The 18152-nt window shown below is 46.3% G+C and overlaps 1 pseudogene across 1 annotated transcript in view; it reads right to left on the bottom strand.

The window, feature by feature from the left end:
- Positions 1–327: 327 nt before the first annotated feature.
- LOC308240723 (splicing factor 3A subunit 2-like) overlaps positions 328–18152 on the bottom strand; it is a 94535-nt pseudogene continuing 76710 nt past the window's right edge. Inside the window, exon 3 of the transcript in view lies at positions 328–1739. The product of the transcript in view is annotated as a splicing factor 3A subunit 2-like (transcript). The remainder of the gene's footprint in view (positions 1740–18152) is intronic.

Raw genomic sequence — 18152 nt, 5'->3', positions numbered from 1 at the left:
TTTTTCCATCCCTTCATTCTCATCTTGTTTGCATCTTTTGTTTAAAGGTGGGCCTCTTGTAGACAGAATATAATCGGGTCATGTTTTCATATCCATTCAGCTACCCAATATCTTTTGATTGGAGCATTTAATCCATATACATTTAAGGTTATTATTGATAGGTATTTCTTTATTGCCTTTTTTTTTTTTTTTTTTTTTTTTGCCTGAGAAGGCTGTTTAATGAGATCTAGGGACATGGCATAGCCCTTTACACAAACACCAAATTTTGATCAGGGAGAAAAGACAGGAAAACAGGAAAGTAGACTTTTAATGAGGAGGGGTGGCTTTTCAGTTGGCTGGGGGAGAGGGTGGAATGTTTCCAGGGCCCTCAGAGGGCAGCAGGGGTCTCATCATCGGGAACATGGGAGCCAGGGTGTAGACCCTGGGATTGGAGGGATGAACTCCAGAAGACGGGGGGTGAACCCCATGAGCTGGAGGATGAATCCCTGGAGGAGGAGGGTGTACCCCAGGTGGCTGGAGGTGCATCTCTGGGCCCGGAGGGGTGTACTCCTGGGGCCTGAGGGTGGATTGAAGAAGCTTATGGGTGTACCCCTGAGGCCTTGGGGTGGACTCTAGAAGATGGGGGAGGGTGGACACCTGGGGCTAGAGGATGGACTCCTGGGGCTAGAGGGTGAATCCTGGGAGCAGAGGGATGAACCCCAGATGTTGGTGGGTGGACCACTGCTGCTGGGAGATGGACCCCTGGAGCTGGAGGATGGACCCCAGATGTTGGTGGGTGGACCACTGGTGCTGGAGGGTAGACTCCAGGCACTGGGGCGGGGGCAGCTGGGGAGGGCCCTGGGGCCCTGCAGGTGTAGACCCACTGGGTGGCATGCGGGGCAGAGACAGGCCTCCTGGTGGGGATGAAGGCAAAGACTCAGGCAGTGATGGCTGTGGGGGCAAACCATTCATCAGTGGGTGTGGTGGCCGCTTCACCCCAGGAGGCCCAGCGGGGAGGCTTGGTTGGGCAGGAGGCTTTTCCATCTTAAAGTGGAACTGAAGGAAGAACTGCTTGGTTTCCTGGTTCCAGTGAGTCCAAAACTTGCCCTCGACCTTATCAGTCTCTCTGCTTGGCACCTTGAAGACAATGGTTTTGTAGGGCTCAGCAGCTATCAGCAGGTACTGCCAGCACCTGTCTGGGGGCTCCATCCTCTGCTCATAGGCAGATATGAAGTGGTGGTGTGGCATGATACCGTCAGTGATCTCAGTATAGTTGATCTGGAAGAGGAGGCTCTGCTGGCCCATCTCTGTGTCCCTCTGCTTAGTCACTTTATAGCCTGGGCAGCCAATCTTCACAAACTTCTTCACTTCCACCTTAACCTTCTCCAGTGCTGGCTGGGCAGGGGTCTCCTTAGCCTCCTTGGCTGCTCGCTGGGCCAAGTTTGTGCTTTTTCCCCTGGGTGTGCGTGAGGTAGCTCCCCTCATTGTTGTGGAGTGTCAGGCGAAGCTTGCATTCATACGAGCCCAGGTGGTTCTTCATGAAATAAGGGTCCTTGTTGATGTTGATGGTCTCCAGGGTCAGCTGCCAGAGGCACCCCCACCAGTCCCTATTGCTCTCAGAATAGGAGGCCAGGCCCCCCACTCCTGGTCTTGCTCCCAGAGCAATGTTGGAAGTCCACGGTGAAGGCCTTGGAGGATACCTGCACCTGAGGCAACAATCCTGTCACCTTTTCACCTGCTATGGCCACTACGACTTTGTCCTGCACACAAGCATGTCCTCGCCATTTTAATTCTTTATTCCTATGTTTCTCTACATATACTAGTATTTCTTCTTCTCATTACAGTAGTCCCTTTAGCATTTCTTGCAGTGCTGGTTTAGTGATGATAAATTTCTTTAGTTTTTTTTTGTGTGTGTGGTTTTTTTTTTTTTTGGTCTGGGGAGTCCTTTATTTCAGCATCTATTTTGAATGATAGCCTTGCTTGATATACGAATCTTGGTTTCAGATCCTTCCTTTTCATTACCTTGAATACTTCATGCCATTCCCTCTGGCCTGAAGAGTTTCTGATTAAAAATTAGCTGGCAGCCTTATGGGAGCTCCTTTAGGTAACAAATTGCTTTTCTCTTGCTGCCTTTAAGATTCTCTTTTTTTGTCTTTAATTTTTGGTATTTTAATTATGATGTATCTGGGCATGGGCCTATTTGGGATCTTCTTTCTTGGGACTCTCTGTGCCACCTGAACTTGTGTAACTTTTTCCTTCACCAATTTAGGGAATATTTCTGACATTATTTCTTCAAACATGTTCTCTATCTCCTGCTCAATTTCTTCCCATTATGGTACTTCCATGATGCGATAATTGTTATGTTTCATGTTGTCCCATAGCTTCCTTAAGTTGTCCTTCTGTTTTTTAATTGCTTTTTCTTTTTAGTTGTCTGATTGAGTGATTTTTTTTTCTACCCCGTCTTCTAATTCATTGTTCTGATCCTTGGCTTCCCAAAATCTGATGTGTATTTCTTCCAATGTGTTCTTTATTAGTGCTATGTCACTCTTCATTTCTGACTATTTTTTTCATAGTTTCTAGATATTTTCTCATGCTGTTTAGCATACTTGTGATCATTATTCTGAACTCTCTATATTTGATAAATTTCTTATCTCCATCTCATTTAGTTCTTTTTCTGGTGAACTCTCTTGTTCTTTCATTTTGGGCTTATTTTTTTATCTCCCCATTTTGACTGCCTATTTGGGTTTGTGACTATATAGATCTTCTATTAGGTAGATCGTTTATGCTTCCCAGTCTCTAGTGCAGGACAATGTCAGATGCTGTTTGTGATGCCCTGTGTACCCTGTTTGGGTCTATCAGCAATCCACAGCTTGTGGATCCATCTGCTGGGTGCTTTTGGAAAGAACCAAGATGTGCACCAAGGTTTGTCTGTTCCAGCCCCAGGTCCAGAAGATCAGGCAAAGAATCAAATCTTCTGGAGATCTGACTCTGACTGTGTTCTGTCTGATTGTTATTCAGTCTTGATTAGCCTCAGGCTATTGACCACAGGGTGAGGCAATTGCTTTTCCCTTTCAGGCAAAAGCTGCCTAGATGGTAAAGGTCTGATGGAGAAAATGACCTCTGCAGTTTGAGGGAATGACTCAGCACAGGAAACTGCCTTCCAAGCTCTAACCCCAATGCACCCAATCCTGGATTCTGCTCACCCAGCTCTAGTCCACTCTGCCCTCCCTCTGCTGGAGGCCAAAGTGAGTGAGTGCACATGAAATTGTGTGCTTACCCTTTAAGAGGGTGCCTGTATTTCCAGCCATCTCTCCCTCACAGACAGCAACCCTTCTGCTTTTCACAGCCAGATGTTGTGTGGGCACCTTTCTCAGTTCTGGTGCTCTGGGCTGGGAAGCCCAGATTGGGATTTAGGCTCCAGATTTCTCAGTGGGCAACCCCTGCCCCCCCCCCCCCCACACACACACACAGACTGCTGGGATATCCCTCCGGAACTTCACCTGCTGTCTGTGGGAGCCAAGTCAGCCCTTATGCACCTCTGCACTTCCTACCAGTCTCTTTGTCTCCACTTTCAGTCCTTGGTTATAAAGGTTCTCTCCAGCTAGTCTTCAGTTAATTATTCAGGATGGCTTTTCTGTATTTTATTTGTAATTCCAGTTTCATCCTGGGAGAGTATCAGTGTAGCTTCTACTTACACAGCCACTATTTTGGAACTCCCTGGACTTTTTTAAAAAACGTTAGAAACTGATATAATGAACAAAGGCTGCTGCCACCCTTGGTAAGACATTTCAGATGCTGTTAATTTCTGAAGTCCAAGTTAGTAGTTCCAGTGATTTAGCTCAATATACTTGTTAATGACCTAGAGGATGAAGTGAATGGCAGTGTGGAAAAATTTGCTGATGACATGAAAGTGTTTAGTTTGTTAAGAGCTAAAGAGGATTGTGAAGAACTTAAGATGCATCTAATAAACCTGGATGACCGAACAAACACAAAGACAACTACATGATACAGAGAAGAAAAAAGGTGCTAGATAGTGAAATAAATAATTTAAGCTCTATAATTTAAGTAGTATACACTGATGGAATTAGAATTTATGTTCATCTCAAAGGAATAAGATGTTCTATAGGAATCAAATTAATGAAAATATTTCAGTAAAATCATCTAATCTACAATGGTCCTTAAAGAAAATCAAAAGAGTTTAGGTATATATTCAGAAGACAGAGAGAAAGGAAAACATGGGTTGGAAAGGGCAGGTTACCTACCTAACAAGCTTTCTTTTTGCTGACTTTGTCCTGATATTTCCCCCCAGTTGCCTTCACCCCCATTCTTCACCCCACAACATGACGAAGTAAGATTTACACCATTAGTCCTTAAAGTGTTCCCCAGACCAAGCAGTAAAATTACCTTGCGACACATTAGAAATGTCAATTATTAGGCCCCATCCCAATACATGGTACTAAATCAGAAACTCTGGTGGTGGAACACTGCAATGTACATTTTAACAAGGCTCCCAGGAAATTCTGATTCATGCTAAAGTTTATGAACCAGTGCCCTAAACCAGTTATGATAATTCCATTCCTCTTTGCCAATGATCATATTAATAAGAATTGACTCCCTTAAGGCCAATGAGATACAAGTGAAATCTGCTGGGGATTCTAAGAAAGGTCTTTCTCTCTGATAAAAAGGAGAAAGACACTGCAGCATTTGGCCATAGTTGAATGAGGATATGATATCTGGAGCTGCAGCAGCCAACTTGTGGCTATCAGGAGGTACATCCGAGGACTGCAGAGCCAAAAGACCATGTGTTTGTGCCACTAATTTAACCAAACTTGGCAACACTCTACATCTAGGACTTCGGGTATGTGAGTGAGTAAATCCCATTTTGATAAGGTATGTTATTCCTTGAATCTGAAAGTATCCCAAAAGCACATCTTTTCCTTCTCCATTATGGTGCAGATGAGGCAAATCTGAACAGATAAATATTCAGAAATAGTGAGACAAAAATATGGAACACAGAATTCCTTATCCTGCTCACATGAACACATGAGAGCCATATTCCCTAATCCAGTGGTCGGCAAGCTCATTAGTCAACAGAGCCAAATATCAATACTATAACAATTGAAATTTCTTTTGAGAGGCAAATTTTTTAAACTTAAACTTCTTCTAACGCCACTTCTTCAAAATAGACTTGCCCAGGCTGTGGTATTTTGTGGAAGAGCCACACTCATGGGGCCAAAGAGCCGCATGTGGCTTGCGAGCCGCGGTTTGCCGACCACTGCTCAAGCAAGTGTATTTTTAAGCCTCATTGCCATTATATATGTGTTAATATAATACATATTTACTTTCCTCGCAGTTATTTGTGAAGCATCGTTAGCAATAGAGCTATGATGAACATAAAAGTCCCTCCTGGGGCCAGCACACAATCCATCCAGCATAGGGCTCCCTGTGACTAAAGTATACATTGTAAAGAAAGGTCAAAGTTGTGGTAGCTCTTTATCTCAAACTTGGCAAGTTAAAGTTGAAGCAATGCACTTTTGTTTCCCCTAAAAGCCGATCATGAACTGACCATTTATGAATCTACTCAACTCTTAATGTTGCTATTCATATTATGGATTAAGAGATCACATAGGAGAGGCAAACCTCCTCTCTAGGATCACTTTCATGAAAAATAAAGTGCCAGGACAGAGGAATAGTACGAGATATGCACAGAGAGCAGGCAAAAAGTACTTCCTGTTGACTGTGTCTTGATATCCTAGCCACATGCATTGCTTGGGACAATATACAAAGTCACAAAAAAAAAAAAAGAGGGCAGAGAATGGGATGATCAAACAAATGAACACATTCTTTTCTGTGCACCATCTCAGCTTAACTTTAGAATAACCCCCCACAAATGATTAACTTCAAAAGCAGATGGGTTTTTCATCATAGGTCAGTAAACTGGGCTTTATAGGACTGACAGCAGGCATTGTTCCAAAATCAACTGTCCTCCACTGAGAATTCCCTGTCAGCTGTCAAAGAAGACTGGCTCTATAGAATTCAGTCCTCAAAGAGTGAAAAAGGGGAGAGAAGATCTCTCTGAGACAAAATGCAGACTTTGCAGGATTTGGGGGCTTAAGTACAATACCTTTCAGAGCCATTAAGGAAGCCAGCAGCATCTGGATCCCAGATGTCCAAGCAGGTCTCTCTCTGAGAAGAGGCTGTCCTAGTTTGCCCTGTAGCTCAGAGCAGGTCACTAGAGAAGGTACCCAGGCAATCAGCCAGGAAGATAGAAGGGCTGGCTCCTGGGCACAGTTAGAGGCCAGGTTTCTTTATCCCAGCTGGAGCCATGAGATTAAGGTTTTTTTGTTTCCATTTTCTCCCCTTGAAAGATGAGACTATTCCTATCTCATAATGGAGTGAAGATAAAATGGTACAGGTGATGGGAAGAGACATTTGATCATCCTATCTAATAAAGAGGGAATATGCTAATTGACCATCACTCCCTCACAAAGATGGCTGCACCCACAGCTGAAGCCAAGTTCCCATAAGGAGCCTTAACGAGCAATCAGCAGGAACCTGAGGCTACGCCCTCCCTGCCCCTGTAGGGCTTGACAGGGGACCTCAGGCCGCATCCCCACCTGGCAGGGCTTGACAGGGGACCTGAGGCCATGCCCCCCGCCGGGCAGGACTTGACAGGGGACCTCAAGGTGCGCTTCCTGTCCTGGTGCTGGGCTAGGGGACCTCAGGCTGCTCCCTCTGCCCCAGCGCCAGGCTGGGGGACCTCAGGCCGTGCCTCCCACCAGGTGGGGCTTGTCAGGGGACTTCAGGCTATGCCCCCACACTGGCACCAGCACGCACCCCCTGCTCAGTGGGTCTTGACGGGGGACCTCAGTCTGCACCCCCCACCCCAGCATCGGGCCAGGTGATCTGAGGCTGCGCCCCCCTGCCTGGCTGGGCTTGACAGGGGACCTCAGACTGCACCCCCCACCTGGTGGGGCTTGACAGGGGACTTCAGGCCATGCCTCCCGCCTTGGCACCAGGCTGGGGGACTTCAGGCCATGCCCCCCGCCCAGCGGGGCTTGATGGGGGACCTCAAGGTGAGCTTCCCATCCTAGTGCTGGGCTAGGGGACCTCAGGCTGCTTCCCCGTCCCAGGCCCAGGCCGGGGGACCTCAGGCCGCACCCCACACCAGGTGGGGCTTGACAGGGGACTTCAGGACATGTCCCCCACCCCGGAACCAGGCCGGGGGACCTCAGGCTGCATCCCCCACCCCAGCACCGGGCCAGGGGACCTCAGGCTGTGCCCCCCTGCCTGGCAGGGCTTGACAGGGGACCTCAGGCCATACTCCTCACCCAGCGGGGTTTGACAGGGGACCCCAAGGTGCACCCCCAGTGCTGGGTTGGGGGAACTCAGGCCACACCCCCCGCCCAGTGGGGCTTGACGGGGGACCTGAGGCTGCACCCCTCTGCTGGTGGGGCTTGACAGGGGACCTGAGGCTGTGCCCCCCTCCCAGTGCCGGGCCGGGGTACCTGAGCCTGTGCCCCCCTGCCTGGTGGGGCTTGACAGGGGTGAGCCTGCGCCCCCCTGCCTGGTGGGGCTTGACAGAGGACCTCAGGCCATGCCCCCCATCTAGCAGGGCTTAACAGGGGATCTCAGGCCATGTCCCCCACCTGGCGGGGCTTGATGGGGGACTTCAAGGCACACCCTCCACCTTGGTTGGGGCTGGGGGACCTCAGGCCATGCCCCCCCATCCTTGCGCTGGGCCAGGGGATTTGAGGCTACTTCCCCTGCCCAGTGGGGCTTGACAAGGGTGGGACTGGCCAGATCTGGATCTAGCCCAATGGGGGTGGGGGCCGGCAATTTTGAGGCGCATGTGGGTGGGCGGGGACTTGACTCTGGGTCCCGTGGTCTGCCCCAGACTCTAACAGGAGGAAGGTTTTCATATACATTTTACTAATTTTCTTTCATCTCTGACACTTCTATTATAGAGAAAGGGCAAATAGCAATATTAAATTATTCCCTCTAATTAATCCCCTTTTAATGTGCATGAATTTCGTGCACCGGGCCACTAGTATAGTTTATAAAATCCCTGTGGCAAGAGACACTGTTATGTACTTACCAAAATCTATTTCCCAGACTCCTTTGCAGCTAGGTGGGGCCATGTGACTGAGTTCTGGCCGACGGAATGTAGGCAGAAGTCACATGTATCATGTCCAAACCTGGCACATAAAAACCTACCTTAGCCATTTTGCACAATCTCTCTCCTCCTTCTACTGGTCATATGCATAGGATCAGCAGACCACTCCAAAGGCATAGGACAGTGGTTGGCAAACAGCGGCTCACGAGCCACATGTGGCTCTTTGGCCCCTTGAGTGTGGCTCTTCCACAAAATACCACGGCCTGGGCGAGTCTATTGTGAAGAAGTGGCATTAAAAGAAGTTTAAGTTTAAAAAATTTGGCTCTCAAAAGAAATTTCAATCGTTGTACTGTTGATATTTGGCTCTGTTGACTAATGAGTTTGCCAAGCACTGGCCTAGGACATGGAGGAGCCATGAGATGGAAGAAGTTCAGATTCCTGAACACTGAAGTTACCTGCATAGCAGGAATAGCCAAATGAGATTTTGCTTGAATGAAAAATATAATTTCTATTGTGCTAAACCACGCTGGAGTTCAGCAGTTAGCATTATTTCCCTTACCTAATAGAGGTTCTGATCATTTTGTAGGTCAGTGATTTTCAACCTGTCTGTTGCATGCAAGAGGCACACAAACGAGCAATACCTGGCTGTTTAGCCAAGGGCACTGTCTCTTTTCCTTTAGATTGTCAAATGAAAAAATAATGTCAACAGCCAACACAACTATAACTATCTGGTGTGAATGAATCAAAATTATACCAATTTTTTTTGTCAGATCAGCAAAAGTTATATTTTTTGGTGTGACGCAGAATTTTAGTAATCAGTTTATGTGTGCTGTGAGATGGCAAATGTTGAAAATCGCTGTCCTAGATAAATCAACTGAGAGAGTAACTGGAACCTGGGGAGGGGGGGCGAGGATGGCATATACATTTAGAGAGATGACTCACAGTGTTCAGGAAACACATGCATCTTCAGTTCAGCTTCCCTTATCAATGCTGTTATGCTCTTGATGAAACCACTAGGAGATCACCTGGTTGCCCTCATCTCCAGCTGGCTGCCAGTGTCTAAACAGATAGCCAAGGAGGCATTTAACAAACCTTAGGGAATCTCAGGGTCTGAAAGAAATTAACGCAGGCTAGTCACCACCAACTAAGTCTTTCTTTTTTATGACAACAGTGGTAAACACAACCCACACCATCTCTCAGAAGCTGCAGGGTTTGCTTCCATTGGATTCATCTATAGTGGATTATTGACAAGTAGGGAGCATTGGTGAATGAATGCCAGGTTAATATCAATTTTAATTGGTTTGGTAATTAACCTGCAAGATTTTAAAAGTAAAATGTGTTTAATATGAGGTCAACTCTATAAAAATCTTATTCCAAAAATTGCAATCATTTTAGATAAATATTTTAATGTAAATATTCTGCCAGATGTTTTTTATGCATGAATAGCTAGATGTGAATGAATTCATTTCTGATGCTCAAATATTACCTCACTTTTTTGATTATTTTTTATTGTTGCAAAATATACATTACATACATTTATCATTTTAATAATTTTAAGTGTATAATTCAGTGGCATTAATTATATTTACAAGTTTGTGCAATCATCATCACTATTTTCCAAAACTTTTTCAACATTTCAAATGGAAATTCTCTAACCATTAAGCAATAATTCCCATTTCTCCCTTCCCCCAGTCCCTGGTAACCTCTAATATATTTTCTGTCTCTATTAATTTGCCTATTCTAGATACTTCATGTAAGTGGAATCATAAAATTTGTCCTCTTGTGTCTGGCTTATTTTACTTAGCATAATGTTCTCAAAGTCCATCCATGTTTAACATGTATCAGAACTTCATCCCTTTTATGGGTGCATAATATTTCATTGTATGTATATACCACATTTTATTTATCCATTCATCTACTTATAAACATTGAACTGCTTCCACCTTTTGACTACTGTGAATAATGCTGCTATTAACATGGGTATAAAAGAATCTGAGTCCCTACCTTTGATTTCTTTGGGTATATACCTAAGAATGGAATTGCTGGACTGTAGAGCAATTCTCTGTTTAGCTTTTTTAGAAAGTGCCAAACTGTTTTCCAGAGTGACTCTGTAGATTTTTAAAACCCAGATTAAGAAAAAAAAAAAAAAAAAAAAAAAAAAAAAAGTAAGAGGCTCTTATTATACTATGACTATGGGAATGCCTGAGTGATTAGATAGCCAGGTAGATCTGAAGACTTTGTTAGCACAGAATACATCTTTCTGGCCCCTAGCTCTCTCTCCTGGGCAATCTTATTAAAGGGTCACATCTAAGTGACTCCTAGACTGAGAAGATAGCAAGGCTGAGACTCAGAGTCTCTTGCTTGCATTGACTCCTCCTAAGGCCCTGTGAAAGACTCATATAATGTGGGTTTTGTGCGTGTGTTTTTTTTTTTTCCAATTCAAAAGTAAAATATTTTAACCAAAATCAGTTAAGGCCAATGCCTCTTTCCACTCCAACTTTCATTCTACATACTTCCCCTTGTGCTGGGTGGCATCAGAATGCACATGGGCATTTGGGGAATATGGCTAAGGGGAAGTTGAGTTGGGGATACATTTAATGTTGGTTTAGAAAGCTATATTAATGGAGATTGTGGTTTCTCTTGAGCATAACTAAGTGACTACTAGTCATCCCAAAATAGGAATATTTGTGGGGAATACCACCCACTGAGGAAACTCATCAACACAATGAGCCAGAGGAGATATGAAAAGGTCCTGGACTACCCAGCAGAAAAAATAAGATTTGAAATGTACAGAGCCACAAACTAGTCTGTGGTAAATTCTTCCAAACAAGTGTGTAAAGTCACAAATAAAAACCTCACTTTTTATCAGTGCTGAACCAAAATGGAAGCCCTCTCCTGTCAGGATTTCTACTTGATAATAAAACATGTACAATCATAAGTGCATCACACATTTTGTTCTTTTTAAATTAAACTTTCACAAAATGAAAATGATCAAAATTCCTGTACTTTTAGGGCAATTCTCATGGTGTTATAAATAGAGAGAGAGGACATTTTTACCAGTTTGTATATGAAATGGACTGAAAAGAGGCTTTTCCAAGTTTGACAACAATCAAAGAAATTTACCAGGTAATACCAATGCTGCTTGAGAAGATGAACAAACTTTTCTAAACTATTTATAACTAGAGGCTTGGAGCATAAAATTCATGCATTGGGGGGAAAGGGGGTGTCCCTCAGCCAAGCCTGCACCCTCTCTAATCTGGGACCCCTCGAGGGATGTTCAACTGCCGGTTTAGGCCTGATCCCACAAGGATCGGGCCTAAACTGGCAGTTGAACATCCCTCTCACAATCCGGGACTGCTGGCTCCCAACAGCTTGCCTGCCTGCTTGCCTGATTGCCCCTAACCACTTCTGCCTGCCAGCCTGATCACCCCCTAACCATTGCCCTGCCAGCCTGATTAACACTTAATTGCTCCCTTGCTGGCCCAATCGCCCCCAACTGCCTTCCCCTGCCGGCCTAATCTCACTCCCAACTGCCCTTCCCTGCAGGCCTGATCTTGCCCCCAATTGCCCTCCTTTGCCAGCCAATTTGGTTCTGATTGGTCGGTTTCTATGCCAGTCATCGTCTCTGGGCCTATCAACGGGGCCTGATCAGAAAGGCGGGGCTTATCAGCAGCCCTGGTGGAGGCCTGGAGAGAAATGGAGGCACGGCTGCTGACCAGGCCCGGAGCTAAAGAGAGAGAGATCAACAGATCAGACCCTGCTTCTCTCTTCAGGCCTCTCTCTGGGCCTGATTCACAGCCCCCTCAGCAGTAAGTGCTGGGTCACCATGCCTGCCACCATGCCCTGGCAACCCAGCACTGACTGCAGGTCTGAATTCTGGTTGGTCAAGCCTCTCGGTTGTTGCAGACCCAAGGTTTTTATATATTAGGATAATAAAAGCATAATATGCTAATTAGACCAGACAACTGAATGACCTTCTGGAGGTCATTCTGGACATCCTTCCAGATGAAGCCGTGGCAGTGGGGGCTGAGACAGAGTGGTTAGGGGCAATCAGGCAGGCAGGCAAGTGGTTAGGTGTGATCAGGCAGGCAGGCAGGTGAGCGGTTAGGAGCCAGCAGTCCTGGATTGGGAGAGGGATGTCTGACTGCCAAATTAGGCCTAAACTGGCAGTCAGACTACCCTCCTCCCTCCCCTGCACGCATTTTGTGCATCAGGCCTCTAGTCAATTATAAAAGCCATATTTTGATCAGTCATGCTAGAAGAAATAACTGAATTCTCTCTATATAGAAAATATTATGAAGTTACTGTTTCACAAAGAGATGTTCAAAAAGTATTCAGGCAACAAAATAGGGGGTAAAATGTCAGAGAGTGGCATCAGACAGTTAATAAAGTATGTTATTTTCTGGATATGTGATGTTGGTAGTATTTGTCAGGTTTTTCACAGTGTGTGATTTATTGTGATTTCTTTTATTATTCAAAATAAAAATTCACTTCCATAAAAATATATTTGTAATTTTGGATTATTTTTCATAAAAATAATCTTTCCAAGATTGTCTAAGTAACAGTTCCTACAAAACTTGAACCTGCATCTACCTCCATGCAGCATTTTGCCACCACTGACCCATTTCATGCATCCCATACTCTGGTTTGTCAGGGTCCCCGTCCTAAGAACAGTGCCCTACACTACATAACCTTTCAATAAGCCACATTTCTCCCTATGCCCCTCATTCCACATTCACCCACTACCACTGTGACCTCTTTACTTCCCAGCAGACTACATCTCCCCTGTGAGTTCCTCCTGCTTGCTTTTCTTTAGAGGCCTCCCATGAAGGGCTCAATATTGGCCCCAAAAGATATCTAGATCTGAATCCCTGGAACTGTTACCTTTATGGTGAAAAAGGATTTTACAGATAGAAGTAAGTTAAGGATCTTGAGATGGGATATTATCCTGAATTATTCCAATGGGGCCTAAATTTATATATATAAAAGCCTAAGTGACCATCGCAACCAAACGGATGACCAAACAGGCTGTGTGGGGCGACTAGGCCGGCAGTGGGGTTAGTGAGGGGCGACCAAATGATTGAGCAGCAGTTTGTGTGGGGCAACCAGGCTGGCAGGGGGGTTAGTGAGGGGCAACCAAACAACCAAGCAGCAGGCTGCATGGGGCGACCAGGCAGGCAGGGGGGTTAGTGAGGGGCGACCAAATGACTGAGCAGCAGGTTGCATGGGGTGACCAGGTTGGCAGGGGGATTAGTGAAGGGCAACCAAATGACTGAGCGGCAGGCTGCGTGGGGCAACCAGGCCCACAGGGAGGGCCATTGGGGGCTACCAGGCCAGCATGGGGGCAGTAAGGGGCAACCAGGCTGGTGGAGGGGCAGTTAGGGGCAACCAGGCCAGCGGGTACGGCAGTTGGGGGCAACCAGGCTGGCAGGGGGGGCAGTAAGGGGTGACCAGGCTGGCAGGGGGGCAGTAAGGGGTGACCAGGCTGGCAGGGGGGCAGTTAGGGGCGACCAGGCAGACAGGCAGGTGAGCAGTTAGGAGCCAGTGATCCCAAATTGTGAGAGGGATGTCCAACTGCCAGTTTAGGCCCGATCCTCAGGGGTCCTGGATTGGTGAGGGTGCAGGCTGGGCTGAGGGGACCCTTCCCTGTGCATGAATTTCATGCACCGGGCCTCTAGTATTTTTATAAGAGGGAGAAGAAAGATATGTGACACAGAAAGAAGAGAAGATGAGACGACCAGGAAGGAGAGATTGGAGTGATGCTGCCATGCGCCAAGGAATGCCAGCATCCACCAGAAGATGGAAAAGGCAAGGAAATGGGTTCTCTCCTCAAGCCTCTGGAGGGAGTCTGGGGCCTAATGTCACTTTGGTTTTGGCCCCGTGAAACTGATTTTGGATTTCTGGCCTCCAGAACTATGAGAGAAGACATATGTGTTTTAAACCACCTGGTTTATAGTAAGTTGTTACAGTAGCCACAGGAAATATATATCTCCCAGCCTCTGGTCAATTCTGAAAGATCAACACCCCACCCCAATTCAGACAACTCTTGGTTCTAATATTCTGGACACAAGGCCCCTTTTTTGTGAGATCCTTCAGCTACTTTCTCTTCATCCCTTTTCTATGGTCTTTTCATCCACAAAGGATTTGAAGCCCTCTGTGAAAGCTCATGAAACCATGCCACTTATGCCCTTTGGCCAGTCTGGTGGCCAGATCATCCTCGAAATGGTTTCCTGCAGTGGAGCCCTAATGTGTGAGGAAGCAAAGTCTCTCTCTTGCTTGAACGTTCCTCTGGTCTGACTCTCTTCTTTCTTTAAGGGGTCTCTTCTGTGGGATCTGTGTACTTCCCCAATCACTTAGCAACAAATAGAACAATCACCAAAAAAACCCTCTTTAAATGTGCCTCCTCTTAAGAATACTAACTTCTTAGGGAAGAATAGGTTGTATCTACTCCCACCTCATTTTCCTACCTTGTTTTTTTTCCAGAAGGAAATGTTGATTATTTATTCTGGAAGGTGCTGGAAGAAAAGACTCCTCATCTTTTAGTCAAGTTAGTCTCCAAATATCTATTGAATGGCTATGTGGAGGGAGCTAGACTAAGAGCTGAAGAGAGCTGAGACATGGCTCCTGCCCTCAAGAAGCATAGATTCTCAACTGAGTTGAGTGGAAACAACAAAATACACACATTAACATTTACAACAAAAGTCAGAATGTGCAAAATGCCATGGCAAAGAGTGATGAGGGAGGGTGCAAAGCAGGGAGGCATTACATTGTGGCAGGAGTCAAGAAAGCATAGTGAGTAGAACACACGTGATGGGCCTGGAGGGGTGAATTTCCCTAGGGATTGGTGTAAGCCAGGGCACAAATGTAGGGAAGCCTAGGCCAGTGGTCGGCAAACTGCGGCTCGCGAGCCACATGTGGTTCTTTGGCCCCTTGAGTGTGGCTCTTCCACAAAATACCACGGCCTGGGTGAGTCTATTTGAAGAAGTGGCATTAGAAGAAGTTTAAGTTTAAAAATTTGGCTCTCAAAAGAAATTTCAATCGTTGTACTGTTGATATTTGGCTCTGTTGACTAATGAGTTTGCCAACCACTGGCCTAGGCTATAAGGAAATGAAGTTGGAAAGGAAATTTGGGACTATATTTTAGAGGAAGGGTCAGCAAAATTTTATAGCAAGCTTTTCTATAAAGGGCCAAATAGTACTTTAGGCTTTGCAAGCCATGTGGTCTCTGTCACAATGACTCAACTCTGCCATTTACAAACAATATGTAAATGAATGGTTATGGCTGTGTTCCAATAAAACTTTATTTACATAAACAGGCAGTAGAACAGAATACCCAGCTAAGGAAACTATAGGCCACAAGAAGCCTATAGTGAGCAGAAAGATATTATAAAATCTAATCTAATAATAGAGGAATATGCAAATTTGTCCATTACAGCGTCACGGGTCACAACCAGATCAGCAGGCTGTGTCCCTACCCTCTGCTCAGGCAGCTGCAAGGCCCGGCATAGGATAGGACTGTGGTCGGCAAACTCATTAGTCAACAGAGCCAAATATCAACAGTACAATGATTGAAATTTCTTTTGAGAGCCAAATTTTTTAAACTTAAACTTCTTCTAATGCCACTTCTTCAAAATAGACTCGCCCAGGCCGTGATATTTTGTGGAAGAGCCACACTCAAGGGGCCAAAGAGACGCATGTGGCTCGCGAGCCACGGTTTGCCGACCACTGGGATAGGATACACTAGGAGTGGAAAGAAACTGCACGCAGAAGGGGGAGGAGACCACGGGGGGGGGGCGGGGAGCAGGTGCGCCCGGCAAGGGGCGGGGTGCAGGCGGGGTGGACTGGGGACCCCTGCACAGATGCAGGAGGAGGGCAGTTGTGGCCGTTGGCTGGGAGGCGTCCACAGGTCTGGGACAGAATGGAGGACGATCCGAGGCCTTCTGGGCGGAGGCGCTCCTGCTTCGCGGCAGCAGCACCCAGGCTGCGTGGGCCTCGGCCACCCTCACTGGGCTGGTGTCCTGGGCAGGGAATGGGAGCAGGACAGTGGTGGGGAGGCTGGGGAAGGAGGGGCTGAGCCCTGGGCTGGGGGTTAATGCCCTCCCCCCTAACAGAAACTTTAAGAAGGAAAGGAGGGAGAGAAGAACTTTATAAAGGAGTCAGTAGAGAACAGAGTTAAAGAAGAAAAGAGGATGTGTGAGTGAACTGTAGGGGCTATAATGAAAATCAAGTACAGTTGTGTACTGGGGACAGATTTTAAAAGTAGGAGTCAGAAAAGAAAAAAAGATAATGATAGTGACTAATTAGGCAGGTAGATAGATATTAAAACAGTGGAAGGAAGTAGAGAAGAATGTGGATGAGAAAGAGGGAGGGAAGAAAAGTTTTAAAGGGGAGCTGGTAGAGCTTAAAAGGAGAATGAGAAGAAGGAAAAAAAGGGGGAGGGAGCAAAGCAGGTCCGACAGAGGAAGTGAAGAAAAAAAATAAGGTGGAAAGGAAGGAAAGGGGAGGGGTAAAGATAAAGGAAAAAAGGAATCTGGGGAGGGAGGGAGGGAGGGTAGGAGAAAGATGGGAAGAAGGATGATGGAACAGAAGTAGGAAATAAGGAGGAAAGAAAAGTTTATAAATGATGAGTCAGTAGGAAACAGTGTTACATAAAGGAGAGAGAAAAATTGTGTGAGAGGGAGAAGCTAATAAGGAAGTCAAATACAATTGTGTGTGAAGGGGATAAGATTTAAAAAAAAAAAAAGTTAATAGGGGCAACCAGGCCAGCAGGGGAGGGCAGTTAGGGGGATCAGGCAGGCAGGGCAGGGCAGTTAGGAGGACCAGGCAGGCATGCAGAGTGGTTAGGGCAGGCAGGCAGGTGAGCGGTTAGGAGCCAGAGGTCCCAGATTTCGAGAGGGATGTCCAACTGCCGGGCCTAAACTGGCAGTTGGACATCCCCCAAGGGCTCCCAGATTGGAGAGGGTTCAGGTCGGGCTGAGGAACAGCTCCTCCCACCCCCACCCCACCCCCCTTGCACGAATTTTGTGCACCGGGCCTCTAGTGTTATAATAATTACTTTTCCAAAGCTATGTATTTGGAAAAGTAATTTGACCATAGGATACTAGAATTAAAGGAAGCTGAAAAGCTGTTATAGTGTTTCGGATAAGAAGCTTGAATTAGGGTATTGAGAGCAGAAATGAGAGTGCCAAAGTTACAGGCATGGCATCTTATGGACAGAAATGGAGAGAGCCTAGTGAAAAATGTTTTTCACTTTGGAGCCAGGGGGCTGGGACTCAAGGGAAAGCTTGTGAACAACATAATGAGGAGGATTTGGGGGCTGAATGTGCCTTGGGATGGTCTCTGCACTGGGGATGAGTGGTTAGGCAGCTGGTGTGAGGCGGCTGAGCCTCCTTTGTTTGTGCCCGAGGCCATTTGGGGCACAGCTGACCCAAGGCTACAGGGTGACCCTTGAGGCTTTGAGCAGACAGCACCTGACACTCCCTGAGTCAGCCAAGCCTGGGCTCTGAGCAAGTGAGGAGGAGGATCCCTGAGCTGCTAGACATCTCGGAGGACAGCCAATGCAGAGCAAAACTAGTCCTGCCAGAGGCAGGGTAAGGCTGTGCCAAGTGACCATGGAAGCTGCGTGTGTGGGCCAAATTGCTTTCTAATTACATTGTACTCCAGACAAGACAAACTTGTGTCTCTTGAAAAGCATGTATGCAGAGTCAGGGTAAGTCTAGGGAGGGCAGGCCTGGTGGAAATTGGAGCAAGGAGTCATGTTACAGAGTTCATTGCCATCCTGGAAGGAAGAGCAGGGAGGAGGCAGGAGAGGCTGTGTGCCACTCAGCAGAATGCTACATGCACGTGGTGAAGAATCGAACACATTTAAATGGAGTAGGTGATTCTGAAAGAAAATGTGCCATTTCACTACGAATATCTCATCATTCTCTCTGGAACTTAATATAACACCCTCCTGGAAAAATCATATAAAGATTGTGTTTTTTTTGCCTGAGTTCTATAGCAAACATTCTCCCTGCTGCTCTGCCTGCTGAGACAATTTAGTAGAAAAGGAGCCACC

The sequence above is a fragment of the Plecotus auritus genome (assembly GCF_963455305.1).
Source record: "Plecotus auritus genome assembly, chromosome: 1".
In the NCBI taxonomy this organism is placed as follows: Eukaryota; Metazoa; Chordata; class Mammalia; order Chiroptera; family Vespertilionidae; genus Plecotus; species Plecotus auritus.
This window is presented reverse-complemented; position numbering and strand designations above follow the sequence as displayed.